Source organism: Haemorhous mexicanus, chromosome 5 (genome assembly GCF_027477595.1).
Source record: "Haemorhous mexicanus isolate bHaeMex1 chromosome 5, bHaeMex1.pri, whole genome shotgun sequence".
Lineage (NCBI taxonomy): Eukaryota > Metazoa > Chordata > Aves > Passeriformes > Fringillidae > Haemorhous > Haemorhous mexicanus.
This window is the reverse complement of record NC_082345.1, coordinates 9,361,055-9,376,640: the sequence shown is the minus strand read 5'-3', so window position 1 is coordinate 9,376,640 and position 15,586 is coordinate 9,361,055. Positions and strand designations below refer to the sequence as shown.

General features: G+C 40.7%; 1 protein-coding gene across 8 annotated transcripts in view; it reads right to left on the bottom strand.

Moving 5' to 3' along the window:
* CCDC91 (coiled-coil domain containing 91) overlaps nucleotides 1-14,106 on the bottom strand; it is a 119,818-nt gene extending 105,712 nt beyond the window's left edge. For 4 of the 8 annotated variants that reach the window (XM_059845824.1, XM_059845830.1, XM_059845831.1 and 1 more), the window contains exons 1-2: nucleotides 13,462-13,552; nucleotides 11,926-12,076 (exon numbers count right to left, since the gene is read on the bottom strand). The gene's annotated coding sequence lies outside the window, so the exon portion shown is untranslated. Of the gene's footprint in view, nucleotides 1-11,925; nucleotides 12,077-13,412; nucleotides 13,575-13,966 lie in introns of those variants that run through there. The other 4 variants (XM_059845827.1, XM_059845828.1, XM_059845825.1 and 1 more) reach the window with 4 other exon arrangements.
* Nucleotides 14,107-15,586: the final 1,480 nt, after the last annotated feature.

Here is a 15,586-nt window from a genome sequence, read left to right as displayed (position 1 = left end):
AGGGTGCCCAGAGAAGCTGTGGCTGCCCCATCCCTGGAAGTGCCCAACGCCAGGCTGGATGGGGCTCCAAGCAACCTGGGATAGTGGAAGGTGTCTCTGCCCATGTCAGGGGTTGGAAATGAATGAGCTTTGACATGACTTCCAATCCAAACCATTCTATGATTGTATGTTTCCAAGAAATATTTTCATCGTGAGTTCAAAGAAAAAATGTGTTACATAAATCTTTGTACCCAACAGAAATGTGTCATGAAAAAGCCTGAGGTGAACTTTTGGCATTAAGGAAAAAATATCAAGAAAGCAAAACTGCATGGGGATGCTTCTTCTTTGGAAGCAATAAATTACTTTGTTAATTCATTAATTTATCCAAAACCTTTCCTAGAAATCATTAAATGATACTATTTGATCATGAACACGGCAAGACAATTACAAATAGCAGCTCTTTTTCTCAAAAAGAGAAGTCTAACATTTCATAGTGAATCAATGGCTCTTTGAGCCAGTTTCAGTAGTCTCACCCTTTATCTTCCTCTCAGCCTTTAAACAAGACAGTGCTTTGCAATTCAGGGCTTCCCTCTCAAGAGAAGAGCTGATATCAGTTCCAACAATTGCATGCAACCGGTCACTCCAACTATATGCTTGATTTTTCTACAGCACTGATTTAGGAACACAATCTTTTTACTTAGAAGCAAATAGAGAGTACAGAAACACCTCCTGTTAAGAGGTTGGGAATGCCAGAACAAACCGTGGCCTTTCTTCTACAGTTCATGTCTGAAAAAACTTAAGAAATGGAGGGTTTAAAAGCAAAAAGAAAGGGTCACATGTTTCAAATGCATTCCCACTCAAAATATTATTGAGCTTCAAGAACTCAGACTGGCAATTGAAATTCTCCTGCTTCTCCATATTACTGTTAATAAGCAGCATTAGCAAATGCAATCAATTCTTTTTTCCTCCAAAGACAGTAATGTGCTTTAACAGAACTTAAAAAGAGGCATCTGCACAATGGAGAAGTTTTCCAAGAGTAAAAGGCACCAAGTTCTGCCTCAAGGGAACTTTGTCACAAAACAGGTATGTGAAAATAGAAGGTTTGACACAATCTTAGTAACAGTAAGAGCATCACAGCAACACAATTTAATATAACAACATGTCAAACAAAAATTTAGGTCTTTGAATGCATGCTCATATGGATGTGTGGCAACTTGCACTAATAAATGTCATTAATGTTATGAAAAGAGTGCTCAAGACCTTTCACATTAAGAAGGAATATATGCTTTACAGGAAAACAAAAAGTAAAAAAACCCAACGAAACAAAACCAAACCCAGGGTAATATCAGGTTTTGGCACAATGCACTGCCTATGAAAATCTGGTGCTGAGTGAATCACTTATTCTAAAACCCAACACTCCTTCATGAGAAGAAGAATCTTTAAAGTAAAAACTTCAACAATTCTGTAGATCATCTTGTTGTGCACTAAAAATGAGGCTTTTTTCTCTTAATTAAAAGCAAAGTAAGATAGTACAGGTCTAAATATAAAGTATATAATCAGTACATCTGACAGTTAAATATTATGAAAAAGATACTCTTTAACTTACAGAGAGACAGTTCACAAAAAGTGTGAAATATCAGCATGTACAGGCTATCATTCTAATCTTCTGTCAGAATAGCTGACATGTGGCCATAGATACTTAAAAAAAAACAAAAAACCAAAAGAACCCAAAGAACCAAAAAACCCCACAAAATCAGCAGCACATGGTAAGATAGGATTATACTAAATAAATACAATATTTAAGATAGGATTGTACTACATAAAAATACACAGCATTCTTTTATCATTCCTCTATGTCTCCTAATGGACTGGAAGATTCACTTTTCCAATTAATAAAACTACTCCCCTCAGCTTCCTCCAAACCCTGAAAGTACAGCACCTCTCAAAGGGAAAGGTACTCATTTCAGGCAAGAAACAAGATACTAATCTATTTCTCTGACATGACATTGTGTCTCAAATTTTCAAGTCCTTCTGATTTTATATCACTCAGTTGCTGGTCTTGAAAAAGAAAACCTTAAATAACGCTGTAATATTCATTTTGTCCCAATCACCTATTAGAAATTCGGATTTTATGGAAGTTTAATGCAAAAACTCAAAAACAACACAACTGGTCATTTAAAAAACTGGTCATTTTAATCCTTTGTTTGCAAGATCTAGATATACTGTTAGAAGCAGAAAAGGCCAGATATTGCTCTCCCTCCCACACAGAAAGAAGAATGTATCATCATTGCACCTCTTGCTCCCTTTACTAATACTTAAAAAAAAGAAGACTTGATGACTTTTTGTTCACATACTAAGCAGATTAACTTGATTTTCCATGCTCTCCAAAGAGATGGTCAGGTTCATGAAGAAGCAACTCACAATGTGAGTTGTTAAAATTCCTTTTCATATGACTCCTACAAAGCAAATGGAGAGGTTTCACATTGTCCAACTCCCAATTCACAAACAAGTAAAATCAAAATGCTAATATGCTTTCCAACAGAAAACACTGCTGCCAGAATGTCTGTGCACATTATCTTTCCTTTTTTCATCTTCATTTTTGGTCTGCTCCTAAGCATGCAACACAACACTTTTCATCACATGATCTTTGACCAAATGGATATTATCGTAATTGTATGTTCTCTGTTACAATCAAAAATATAAAATATTTATTTCTCACAGTAAGGGCTGATTGCCATCAATGCCTTTGTAATATGCTGAGGGAGCTGCAAACTGAGATTCCAGATTAGGCCAGAGCGAAACCAGGATTTGAGTTCAACACCTGCATGCTTTTCTTTTAATCAGATCACAATACTTTAAAATAATTTATCACTTCAGGTTGATTCTTTATGCCTACTATGCATTTCTAGAACACAGCTCTTCTCTAGGGCCAAAGCTTTTGACAAAGATTTGTCAGAACTACCAGGCCCTTCTCAGAAAGAGGGAGATGTTTCCTAAGAGGTTCCATACTCAGCAAGTTACCAGGACATTTAAGGACCAAGTAAGTGAGGAGGGCACATACCAAGAATATAACACATCAGTTAACAATTAAGCAAAGATTATTTCTCATTCAAGAAGAGTTAAACTCCCCCCCAGCCCCAAACAAACAGACAAAACCAAAATGCTCCATATCTTCCCAGTTTAAAAAAACCCAGTTGTTCCTTCTCTCAGCTAATTTATTTTAAATCACAATTTTGTAAGTCCTCTAGCACTTTTGCTAAACTGGAAGCAAATGCATGCCTAACAGATATTCATCCTAAAGTATAAAACTTCCAGGCATGTAGAATACATGTACAAGAACAAAACAGTAACAAGTTGTAGTGGACAGTTATTTATACAAGCACACAGTGAAATTAGAAATAATATACTTGAGAATTCATGGAATTATTTAAGGTAACAAGGGCCTTATATATTCACAGAGGCTAATGGCTTTTGAAACCAGCACTGTTTAAAGAGAACTACTGAAATTTATTCAACTTACTATGCAAAAGTATCCCTTCTGGCAATGCTGCAAAAACCAACAGAACGCTTGGGTTCCAAAGTGCAAACTACACGTAGAGTGATATCTTTTAACTATGTTAATTACTGGGCAATTACATAGTCTTCAGTCAGCAAAATTCCCAATGAAAACAAGTTCTGCTTGACTAAAGTCAGCAAGAAAAAACTTGAATGTTACAACAATAACCATTAATGCCTTACACTTACACTCAATAGTAATTAAAAAAAAAAATAACCCACATTTAGCAATTTAAAGTTTCAGGTGATAATTATAATTTTATGTAAAGGCTTTAACAAAGAAATGTATGTGAATGGCCAACCTCAAGCTAATCAGGCCATCTTCTAAAATATATGATTGTAAAAAAAAAATCAACTGAAAAACTCACCAACTATCTTCCTTCACTCATAATTAACAGGTTATTCCTATCATCAAATGACTGCTTTCCCCAGGACAATTATTGCACACTGCACAACTTACACAGAAAATTAATATTGTAAAGAATTTCACTGAATGGGAACAAACAAAAAACCCTTTTAAATGCCAAAATAATTTTAAGAAATTCAAACCCAGTGCATTTCATGAGAGCAGCTGTTCAGGAGGGAGCCTGGCAGGCTGGCACCAGAATTCTGACCAGGAACCTGCCTTTTCTAGTCTGCCTAAGACTAGAACTAAACTCAACTCTGAGACTGTTGGTGTCCTTTCAGCCTTCCCTCACTTTTTTATTTGGTGTGTGGCTTCATAATTCAAACCTTATGGAGGAACCTGGACTGGATTAATAAGCACAATCTAATCATTAGCCCCTGCTGTCCCAAAGACACTGTCAGTGTTCCATCCTTTGTTAGCTTTACCAACTTCACGTGTTCTGCAGTCATGTAGACTTAAACCAGGTTAAATACACATAATTTTTTAAATACAATAATTTTTCCATGGTATTCAATGTTGACATAAAACTTAACATAAAAAGCCCTTTAAAAAAAAATTAAAACCCTTATTTTATTTACTAGAGACTCTAATCAGATTCAATAAATTAACCACTTCCATCTTTTCCTTAACACACTCTGGAATACATTAAGGCAATTTAGCAAGCCAGAATTTTGTAAAACCTTTTGAAACCTTTTACTGATAAGTTCATTTTTTAACAGTATTACCTAGGTCCCTCATAAATGGATGACAAAGGTGGTTAACATCTAAAGGTATGCTCTGAAAGTACCAGGGATTTACACTACATTATTTTAGCTTGCTATTAAAAAAAAAAAGAAAAAAAAAACGGCAAAACAAAATCCAAAGAAACAACTATTGACTTTGCTCAACTGTGAAAATACCACTGGGGCAATACAGGTGTGTGTACCTAGATACAGGCATATAAACATATAAAGAGAAAGACAAAGAACACACTTATTTTCAGATAGTAAAACAAAAGGATCTATGTATAGCAAAGTCTTCAGGGCACACAGTCAATTTAAATGAAATAGTTTCCAAACATAATTATAATTCGACTCAGTTTTTAAAATTTTCCAGCATATTAGTTCTTTTCTCTTCTCCACCTAAAGATTCTTAAACCAATATGGTTCTTTCAACCCCAACAAAAGGGCAAGTCAGGCCTCTTTATAAACATTAAAGGCAGTTCATAAGTGCATTTCTAAGGATAATTTAACTAAATCCCAGGTACATTCAATATTGATGGAAGTTAAATAGCTGTATCACACATTTTTTGAGCACTCTTTAATTGGAAAAGGTATGAAAGTACTAAAGCAGAACCTATTTTTAGCCCCTAATAACAAATTTCATCTGGTCTTAAGAGTATCAGTATCTCATTTTATCATTCATCATACTGTGATTACCCTTAAATTTCTGTAAGAGTAATTTTTAAGTGGATTAAACAAAAGTGCTTTTAAAGTTCTCAGTTTCTGAGACCCCTTCCAGAGTCAGTTTACAATGCTATTGTCCATCAGTGCTAAACAAATGTGCAGGAACTTGTCCAGAGGAAAAGAAAAAAAAGAAAAAAGGGGAAAGGGGGCAGAAAGTATTTTGGGTAAAAATCCGAGGAAAGGTGAACAAGGCAGATATCCCAGTGGGAGTATGTTACAGCCAACACAACTAGGATGGAGACAGATGAAATATTCTCTGAAGGACTTGGAGAAGTCTCACAATTAATTGCTGGCCCTTTTACTGGGTGTCTGCTAGAAAACCAACCCAGCAGAGGGGAAACAGGACTGCAAAGAGGGCATGAGGTTCTGTAGGGAAGAATTCAAGAGGGCCCAAGCCCAACTAAAACTTCACCTGGCTACCACCATAAAAGACAGTACAAAAATGATTTTATAAATACAACAAGAAGAAAAGGAGGTCTAAATCTCCACCCTCATTGGATGCAGTGGAAAATAATGAGAAAGAATGAGGAAAAGGCTGAAGTACTTAGTGCTGTCTTGGCCTCAGTTTTCAGTAGCAAGACCAGGTGTCCCCAAGGTAACCAGGCCTGAGCTGGAAGAGAGGGAGGGGAGCAGAATGAACCCCGAATTCCAGAATATGATGCTGCTGTGCCTCTCAGACACACACAGATCTACAGGGCTGGCTGGGATCCACCTGAGGGTGCTCTGCAAGCTGCTGAGAGAGCCCACAGAGCCACTTCCAACCATGTACCAGCAGTCCTGGCTATTTAGGCAGGTCCCAGCTGGCTGGACATTAGGAAGTATTCCTCCCATCAACCAACAGAGAGGGAAGGAGGATCTGACCTGATCTCCCATGACAAGGTGACCCACGTTTTGGATGAGAGAAAGGTTTTGGATTTTTTTACCTGGACTTTAGTAGAACTTATCTTTTTCCAATGTCTTCACCTGGAGAAACTGGCTGCTCCTGACTTGAACTTGCGCACTCTTTGCCAGGTAAAATAAATGGCTGGGTGAACAGGCCCAGAGAATTGTGAACAGTGTGGCTGAGGGAGTTGGGAATGTTTGGTCTGGAGAAAAGGATGCTTGGGGGGACCTTCTGGCTCTCCACAACTCAGGAGAGTGCAGCCAGATGGGGTCAGGCTCTGCTCCCAGGGAACAAGGGACAGGAGAAGGGGAAAGAGCCTCAAGCTGTGCCAGGAGATGTTTAGATGGAATATTGGGGAAAAAAAAAATCTTCCACATAAGAGTGGCCAAGCACTGGAAAAGTCTGCCCAGGGCAGTGGTGGAGCCACCAACCCTGGAGGCATTTAAAAGACATGGGGATGTACCACCAGTGGACAGGGGTTAGTGGTGACCTTGGCAGTGAGAGGTTAATGGTTGGACCCGACCACCTTGAAGGTCTTTTCCAACCTTAACAATTCCATGATTTCAAACCAAGTACAACTTTTCTTCAGTCTGCAGTGGATCAGGCCAAGATACTGATTTTTCACTGTGGCAGTTTGTGAACTAAAAGCAAGCTGACTGTGGCATGTGCATCGTGTGGAACCCTCTTCAGAAACTCACACTATTTCAGAAGCTGCACCCCATGGAAAGTCCTTTTAAAAGCTTAACTGGCAAATGCATGCTAAAATATTTTGGTTTCCATCTAAATCTACACTAAATTCCAATCCTCAGAGACAGGATTTCCACTTTATTTCTCTCTATACACACACACTAAGCTCAAGAACGGTAACACAGTAATGTGTTGTTAAAATTTTGAAAAAAGTAAGCCTAGCACAAAGAACTTGACTGTAGGTCTCTCTTCCTCAGAAATTTTTTAAAAATCCCGAACATCACTGTGTTCTGCAATAAACAGAAGACACTTAAATGAAAACATAGGTATTTAATATAAATGGATACTAAAATACACTAAAAGTAAAGCAATTCCATCTTTTTGTAAACCCAACTCAAGATAAAAAAATTCTAGCAGTGGGTTTTGGCAAAGTATTTAGGAATAAAGAACTACAAGACCAAGTTTTCAGAACAATACACAGAATATTGGATAGCTTTTACCTGCATTCACTTTATTCAGAAACCTTAAGGAGACACAGAATAAACATTAAGGAAACACAGAATGAACTCATAATATTTAGTACATTTATTTATTTACAATCTAACAGAAGTTTAGATAACAAAATAATTTCTAAACCTTTGGAAGTTTTGTATTTCGAATATTTAAATTTTATGTGGAATCATTCAACTTGAATATAAACACCTGGGAAGGAGACAAAAAATTACTTATGAGCTTTTAATTTTAAGGCTTGTAAGGCTGATACAAAGAATCCTTTCAAAATCTTCTATATTGAGATCAAATTTCTTATGAATTGATGTAATGGATTGTTAATTTCTGCTTCCCAGATGAAGGAGGTTTGTTCAGCTGGGTTTTTAAATGTTAAACTACTTCCAGCATTAGCTTAGCTCCTGTTTTCCTGCAGGAGATTATATTCTCTTTTTGAGAGCATGGTTATTAACTGATGAAGCACCTCTAAACCTGTTCACCTTCTTCAAGATTTCTTCTGTCTCCAGCTGATGTGCCCAGCACATGTGCAACAGCAAGGATGTCTACAGCAGTGATTTTCTTGAAATGTCCACAGCTTAGGGCAAGCATCTGTCATCCCTTTCAGCTCATATTTATTCAATATCCTCTCCCACAGCTGCATCCCCTCCCGAGAGTATTCACAGAACAGAACAGTTCCAGCTACAACAGACCTACAACAATCATCTGGTCCAACAGCCTGAGCTCTTACCAAAAGTCAGAGCACATTAGGAAGGGCATTGTCCAAGTGCCTCCAAGACATGGACACGCCTTGGGCACCAACCTGGGAGCCTCTGCCCTGCCTGGCCACCCTCATGGAGGGCACCCCTCAGCCTCCCTCACTCCGAACTGGAAAAACCCAAAGTTTGTCTGGCTGCTCCTCACAATACATGCCTTCTATCATATCCATACTGAAGTATGGAATTTCCACTCCATTTTCATACACACTTGTTGTCACTTGAAGAAAATGATTGCCATTTGTGAATTTTTCATCTTCTACTCAGATCAAAAGAGGCAGTGCTTTGGTGTGCTGAGAGCTCTCAGGAATGGCATGGTTCACAGGGAGAGTGCAATTCTCCAGTATGTACAGAAACAAAACCCAATCAGCCAGCATGCTCAAACACTGATAGCAATGTCCCTGTGAACTGTTTTTCTACAAATAACACAGCATATTAAACCCCTTTTTAAGTCCTTTGTTGAAGGAAAAGCAACAGATCTAGTAACAGATCCAAGGCTACAGCCTTGAAATTACTAGTTTTCACAATGGAAAAATTTGAGTTTGGAAGTTTTGCATTTCAAAATGTGCTTGCACACCCTAAATCCTTCATTTCCAAAGATAACAAGATTTAAGTACTGTCAGCCCCTAGTGCCAGATTCAAACTGCATTCCTGCAAGCAACCTACCCTCCAGCAGAGATTGCTTTGATTGATCTGCTACAGCCTTATAATCCAGAGGAAAGATGAAGAGAAGCAAAAGTCTCAATTTGGAACCACCTCTGCTATCAGCATTAAATATGTAAATAATTTTTTCTGAAAGGAAACAAATAGCCCAGACCATTACTGTTGCACAGGCACCTAAAATCAATTTATGTTTGGGCACAAAAATTTGCCATCTTTTCCAGGACTGCACTAAAATGAGAGGAATGTTCCTGGAGTCTATGGAAGAATGGGTCCAAATGGGTCTTTGGAAGAATGGGTCTGAATCTGACTTATGTTTCACTGCAAGTGAAGACTTGCCTGACTATTTAATATTTGAGTATTATGATGCCATATGTTATCAGATAAAGAGGTTCAAATTTGGTTCTTTAATCAAGAAAAATGCTGAATAGTTGAAAAACTCTACATTCTAAAACTTATCACAGTTGTTCATGGGAGCCCTAAAAATCAGGATTTAGCCCTATATCATTTTCACTGAGTGGAAGGTTTTTAAAGACCTCAGAGTCCTACAAACTGCCTGAGATTTTAGCTTTTTTTTTTTTTTTTTTGGTACTAAATTAGCACTATAGTTTAGACATGCTTGATTTTCTTATAATTAAAACTTAGAACTTCTGCAAATATAACACAAGACATATTTTTAAGCTAAATCCATTTCCAAATTCTTCTGTGAAAGACATTCAAATGAATGAATTTTTATCATTCCAATGACAAATACAAAAAGCTGCTTTTCTCTTATGGGCATTATATAGGTATGATAAATACTTCTCTTTCTGAGGATCCAAAATGACTTTATAAATATTATTCCCATTCCTCTAGCTGTGATTCAAAGGATGGGAACATTTACCAGGCAGTGTCTGTAACAAGGTGATCACAGGAAATTTCAGCCTCATGAATGCCAACAAACTTAAGGCAGACACAGATGTCACATAAATCTGATGGGAAACTGCAGAAAAACTCCATAAAAATTACATCCCTGAAAACCACTTGAGGAACATCCATTGCCACTTGTATGTGTAAGTAAAAACACTTTACTTTTTTCTTAATTCAGAAAGTCCTCTGTGATTACTTAGAAAGAAATTTATGGGTACATAATTCTGTTTCTCCAACCACTCCCTAGAATGGAATTTAAAATTTTAATAGTTTAATTGAAAGAGTGGACAGAACCCCCAGAATTCATTTAAGTCACACCTAAAATAAATCTGCCAACTGAACAATGAAAAGGAAAAAAAGCCTGTTATGTCAGAAAAGCAAAATTCTTCACACTGGTCAATCCCAACTCTTCAGGATAAAGTAATATAAATCCTACTGCATACCAAGAAAGTTTAGATAATATAATTCTACATTAAGAAAATTACAAAGCATTTGATTTTTACATGTAAAAACAGTACTACTTCTGAAGATTCAGGTCTAGAGAGCAGATACCTTTGCTTAAAGGATGCACAGTAATGAGGGAAGATTTGGTTGCAAGAGGCCTTATCAGAAAAGATAAATCCAACCTTCAAATTTAAGGTATTTATTTTTACTAACACCAGCAGGGGTTATTTCCACATAAGTCTTAAGTCTTTAGAAGTATGAGGTAGAAAAAAGAAAAACAAGTCCTACATTTTGAACTTCTGATGTATTCTTACATTTACAAATATCAAAGTAATGAAGTAATGAAACATAACAGATGTTAAAATACAGTGTCTGACAGTCACTTTGAAATACTTTTCAGATGATCTGCCACTTACATTGCACTTAAAGGTAGATTTAGTCCACATGACTTAAAATTTAGAGTCTGTAGCCTGAGACTTGGAGTGTACTGAGGGGAAAGCCCTCCACAAAAAGCAAGCAAGCAAGCAAACAAACAAACCCAGCTGTAAAAGTTCTGAGTATCAAGACTGGTTAAACAAGAATTTTTCATTCATTATTATAACCAGATTCGTTTTCCTTGAGCAGAAAGAACCTCCCTGTAAGGGCATTGGAGCATGAAGCACTGCACAGATGGACAGCAGCAGATTCCACCACACATGAGGATATTGGGCCCTGCACACACAAACCACACCTGGAGTACCTGAACACGGGCAGGAAGGCACTGTGAACTGTACATTTAAGGACACACTGTAAGTGTGTTTCTATCATACCACAAACCTTTTCCCACTTGGTGTTGCAAGCTTTCCTGGAAGCTGGGTTTCCAGCCAAGCCCTTAGAGAGACACCACGCTTAGGTATCTGTCTCAGCAGCTCCGTAAACATTTGGGGAGTAACTGCCCTTAAGATTGCAATCCAACTGTTCCTCTGGAGCAGAAACATGCTTCATAGCCTAACTGCATTTTGGCATCTCTAACTCTGTGTGGTTGTCATCAGCCTGACACCACAGAAGCAGCTAGCAGTACCTAGACAGCAGATACTCTTCTCCAAGCTCTGGCAGTAGCTGTGTCACTTGGAAAGAAATGTGAAGGAGCTGGCCCAACAGCCCAGGGTTGTTTACAAAGACGTGCAGAAAACAGTCAAGGAGCTCCTAATCAATTGCAAAAGGACTAAAACTGCACTGGGAGTTCTAGTGAGACACCAGTCACTGAGTCCAAATCCTCACGGAGGTTTCTGTGTGAATGCGACAGAAGCAAATGTGTCATCTGGTATGCTCAGTTTTCAACCACTCCAGGTAGAATCAAACTGGTAGGAAGCCTTAAACTTAATTATAACAATGGTCAAAAAAAGATTTGGATGAAAACAAATCCAAAGGCAACAGACCCTATTTCAATGCCAATTGTCTCAATCTGGCATGCACATGACCCACCCACCCCCTCAGCAGAGCTACAGTAAAACACCATCTCAGCTTCAGCGTCCCAAACAAACAGCAGAAAGTGCTACTGGTGGAACAATTCACAGAGACACACTGAGGCACAGAGCACAGAAATTTATCTCCTGTATTTAATTGTCTTCCTTCCAAAATTCGATTAAGAATCTCCTTAAGAGGCCCTGGAAAAAGGCTCTGGGATTATCTACCCTTCATTGAGCTTCCAAGCATCACCTGTTTGAACGCTACTGTGGTTTTCTTCTTTCAGATCCTACCAGCATGAGGATCACTACTGCACTCAACAGACACTGTCTGCCCTGCAGTCTGTGTTTGAGGATGGTCAGCAGTCTGCTTCCAGTATTAGGGAGGGAGAAACTGATAGCCCCTGAAGGAAAAACAAGGAAGTAATTACAACACTTGCATCAACATTTACTTTACACAGTCAAGCCATGGATATGGAGGCGCTCAGATCATGGCCATATATTCAAAAAATATATGTGGAAGAGTAAAATCTGAAGAACAGAAAGGCAAACAGCCAGGAAGTGCTAAGAACAAAAACTATTAAGCAGGTGTACTGAAACAGCTGTTCAAGCACTGTGACAAACACTACCCGTAGTTCCACTAAAATGCTGCAGAAAGGTGGCAAAAGATGCGTTCACTGTGTGCAATTGATAGGCAAAAAGAATTGCTAAGAGAGAAAAGAAAAACTGCCTATGAAATAAACTAGAGTCTACTGACAAGAAACAAAGCTGCAGCAGAACTCATCATGACAATTTCCCAGAGCAGAAGGGTGGGCTCAGGAGTGCTGATGTATCAAGAGGACACAGTCAACCCTGTTACACAGATCAGAAGCCTCAAAATTCCTAAAATATTTAAAGACCAGATTTACAGAAAGTGGTTTAGATGCCTGAAGATTCTGAGAGATTTTCAGGAATACCTCAACACCTAACTCTGTTTACAATAACAGATACTAGGCGCCCACGCATCTCTGAAAAATCACGCAGGGTATTTCACAACTGAAAGATTCTGGACAATGTTTGAAAACTTGGCCACGCACAGTTTGGCCTTGGAAGCAGAAGAGCAAAGAACTCACAGCCAGGATTTCCAAACCTCTGGGCTAGAGAACTACTCCAAGCGTTCTCTTGTTGACAGGGACACCAATTTTCTGGTGCAGAGAAGGAAAGCGCAGGGAAGGAAGGCAGGCCCCTGCTGCTCCTCTGAACTCATTCTAAAAGCCCCTTTTGTAGCGACCCTCATGGCCCATCATTAAGGGCATCACGAGCGCCACACACGGCTGTCAGTGCCGCGGCACAGGGCAGGCAGGTGAGGGGGCAGATGAAGGAGAGAAGGAAGGTGCAAGTAGGAAAAGGCAGGAGAGGGCAGGTGCTGGCAGGAGGAGACAGGTGAGGGCAAGCGAAGGCAGGAGGAAACAGATGAAGCTGCAAGCAGCTGGAGGCGGGAGAATGGCGGCAGGTGAGGGCGGACCTCGAAGGGCCCATCCCGGCAGCCACGCTCCGGCCGGGCTCTGCCGCCCGCTCGGCCAGCGCAGCTCCTGGCTGTGACCCGGGGCTGGCAGGGCTCGGACCCGGGGCTGGCAGGGCTCGGACCCAGCCGGGACCAGCCCCCGCTGCTGCCGGCCTGCCCCGTTCCCGCTCCCCCACGGCGCGGCCTCACCCGGATGTGGATCCGGCCGCCCCCCCGCTCCCCGCGGCCGAGGTCACCTTGATGCCTCCGAGCTGAATTGTCTGTCCCCAGGCTGGGTTGTCTCACCTTGTGTAAACGCAACTGATGGCGTCAGATAACTTCTACAATACGAGTTGCTTAATGAAGGAAACAACCTTGTGTTTGTAGCATTGCGTAAGATTGCATCACCGGATAAATATGCATTAGGTAGGCGGAGAGCGTGGATTAGATAGGCGGGTCCATGTGAGTTTTGCTTTACAAAAGATTGCGAGTTATTACCACCTAAGCGTGGTTTGTGGAAAGCTCCACTGTGCGCCCTTTAGAGAATAAACAGAATTTTTTCTGTAAACTTTCTGGACTGCTCTGTTTGTGTTTAGGGAGCTCCTGAAGTCGGGAACAGCCCCCGCAGCGCCGGACGCTGCTGCTCATCGCGGCCGGGCTCGGGGCCGCCCCCGCCGCTCACTGCTCCTGCCGGGCAGCTCTGGCTGGAATCACGGCTGGAATCACGGCTGGCATCACCCCTGGCATCACCCCCGGCCCTCGATGGAGCCTCTGCCCCTTGCCCTTTGGTTCCCGTTCCGTGCTTGCTCACCCAACCCGACCGTAGGCTCGGTGCGTGGCAGAGCACCAGCGGTGTCTCTTCAGTGTCATCCCGGGATCACGGGATCCTGAGGGTTGGAAGGGACCTGTGGAGAGCATCCAGTCCAACCTCTCTGCCCGGACAGGGTCACGCAGAGCAGGTGGCGCAGAGGTGGGTTTGGAATGTTTCCAGAGTGGGAGTATCCACACCCTCCCGGGGCAGCTATCCAGTGCTCTGCCATCCTCAATGGGAAGAAGTCCTTCCTCGTGTTAAAAAGAAACTTCTCGTGGTTTGGTTTATGGATTTTGCTCCTCATACTGTCAGTGGGTACCACTGGAAAGAGTTTGGTTTGATCCCTGCTCTTGGCACTCCTTTGAGATACTTATCTGCATTAATGAGGTTCCCCTCTCAGTCCTCTCTCTTCTCCAGAGTAAACAGCTCCAGCTCCCACAGTCTCTCCTCACCAGAGACCTGCCCATCACTCATCACCTTTGTGGCCCTTCTCCTTTTCTTTCTTGTACTGAGAAGAATGGAAATGAACCAGGAACTGGCAGGACAGTGAGGATCACACCAGCCCGGGGCTGGGCAGGAGGAGATAAGCCTTTGTGCCATTCTATGAGAGGACATGGCATAAAGAGGCCAAAGTAGGGCAAGCAGCTGAGCTGTGAATGACACATTGTGATGAACTGGGAAAACAACTGGGTAATTTCACTACCTAACCTCTTTTGTGAACAGAACTGTGTCAGTATCAAGTAGAAAGATATTTAATGAAAGTGCATTAAAAGTTATAGAATGAAAAAAGATGTAACATTATGCCACTGGAGCAGTACCTTGCATCAGTTTCCTGTTCCATATTACGTGAAGAAACACAAGATCACCGAATTACAGACTGGTTTGGCTTCCAAGGGACCTTAAAGCTCATCCAGTTCCTCCCCTGCCATGTGCAGGGATACCTTTCCACTACCCCAGACTCCTCCAAGCCCTGTCCAACCTGGCCTTGGACATTTCCAGGGACGGGGCAGCCACAGCTTCTCTGGGCAACCTGTGCCAGGGCCCCACCGAAATATTATTGAAAATTAAGAGATATTATGGTGTAGGTTTTGTGTCCCATTATACCTGCCTGCAGTGTTCCTGAAGGTAGCTATAGGACAAGATTTTTTTGGAGGGCTAAATAGCATACAGCTTTTTCAGTCTTCTTCGAAGATACACCATGGAAAAAACAAAAAAGCTTGTGCCTGTGTGCTGAGCACTACAAAATTTGACAGTTTGATAGAAGTTTCTGAAACATGCGTACTCAGTGGACAAAAGCAGCAATTAAGGACTTGTTTTCTGCTTCAGTTAATCTTCTACTGCAGTGTTATCCCAGCTAAAGACCATTATATCATGGTTTCTTCTTGGATGTAAAAGGGAAAAAAATCTCCCTAAAAACATTTTCTCAATATTGTATATTAATGTTGGTACATTCAAAAGATTCTATAAAGTTTTACTCAGTAGTTATTTGGTTGGTTTCTGAAATGCTAAAAGTGAATATTTCGATTCTCAGGACTTCAGGAGGTTCTTTCCAGGGTGGTGTTCAAACATGCTCTGAGGCCTGGAGTGCCTGCTCCTGTTTTGTCAATAAATTGAAGATTT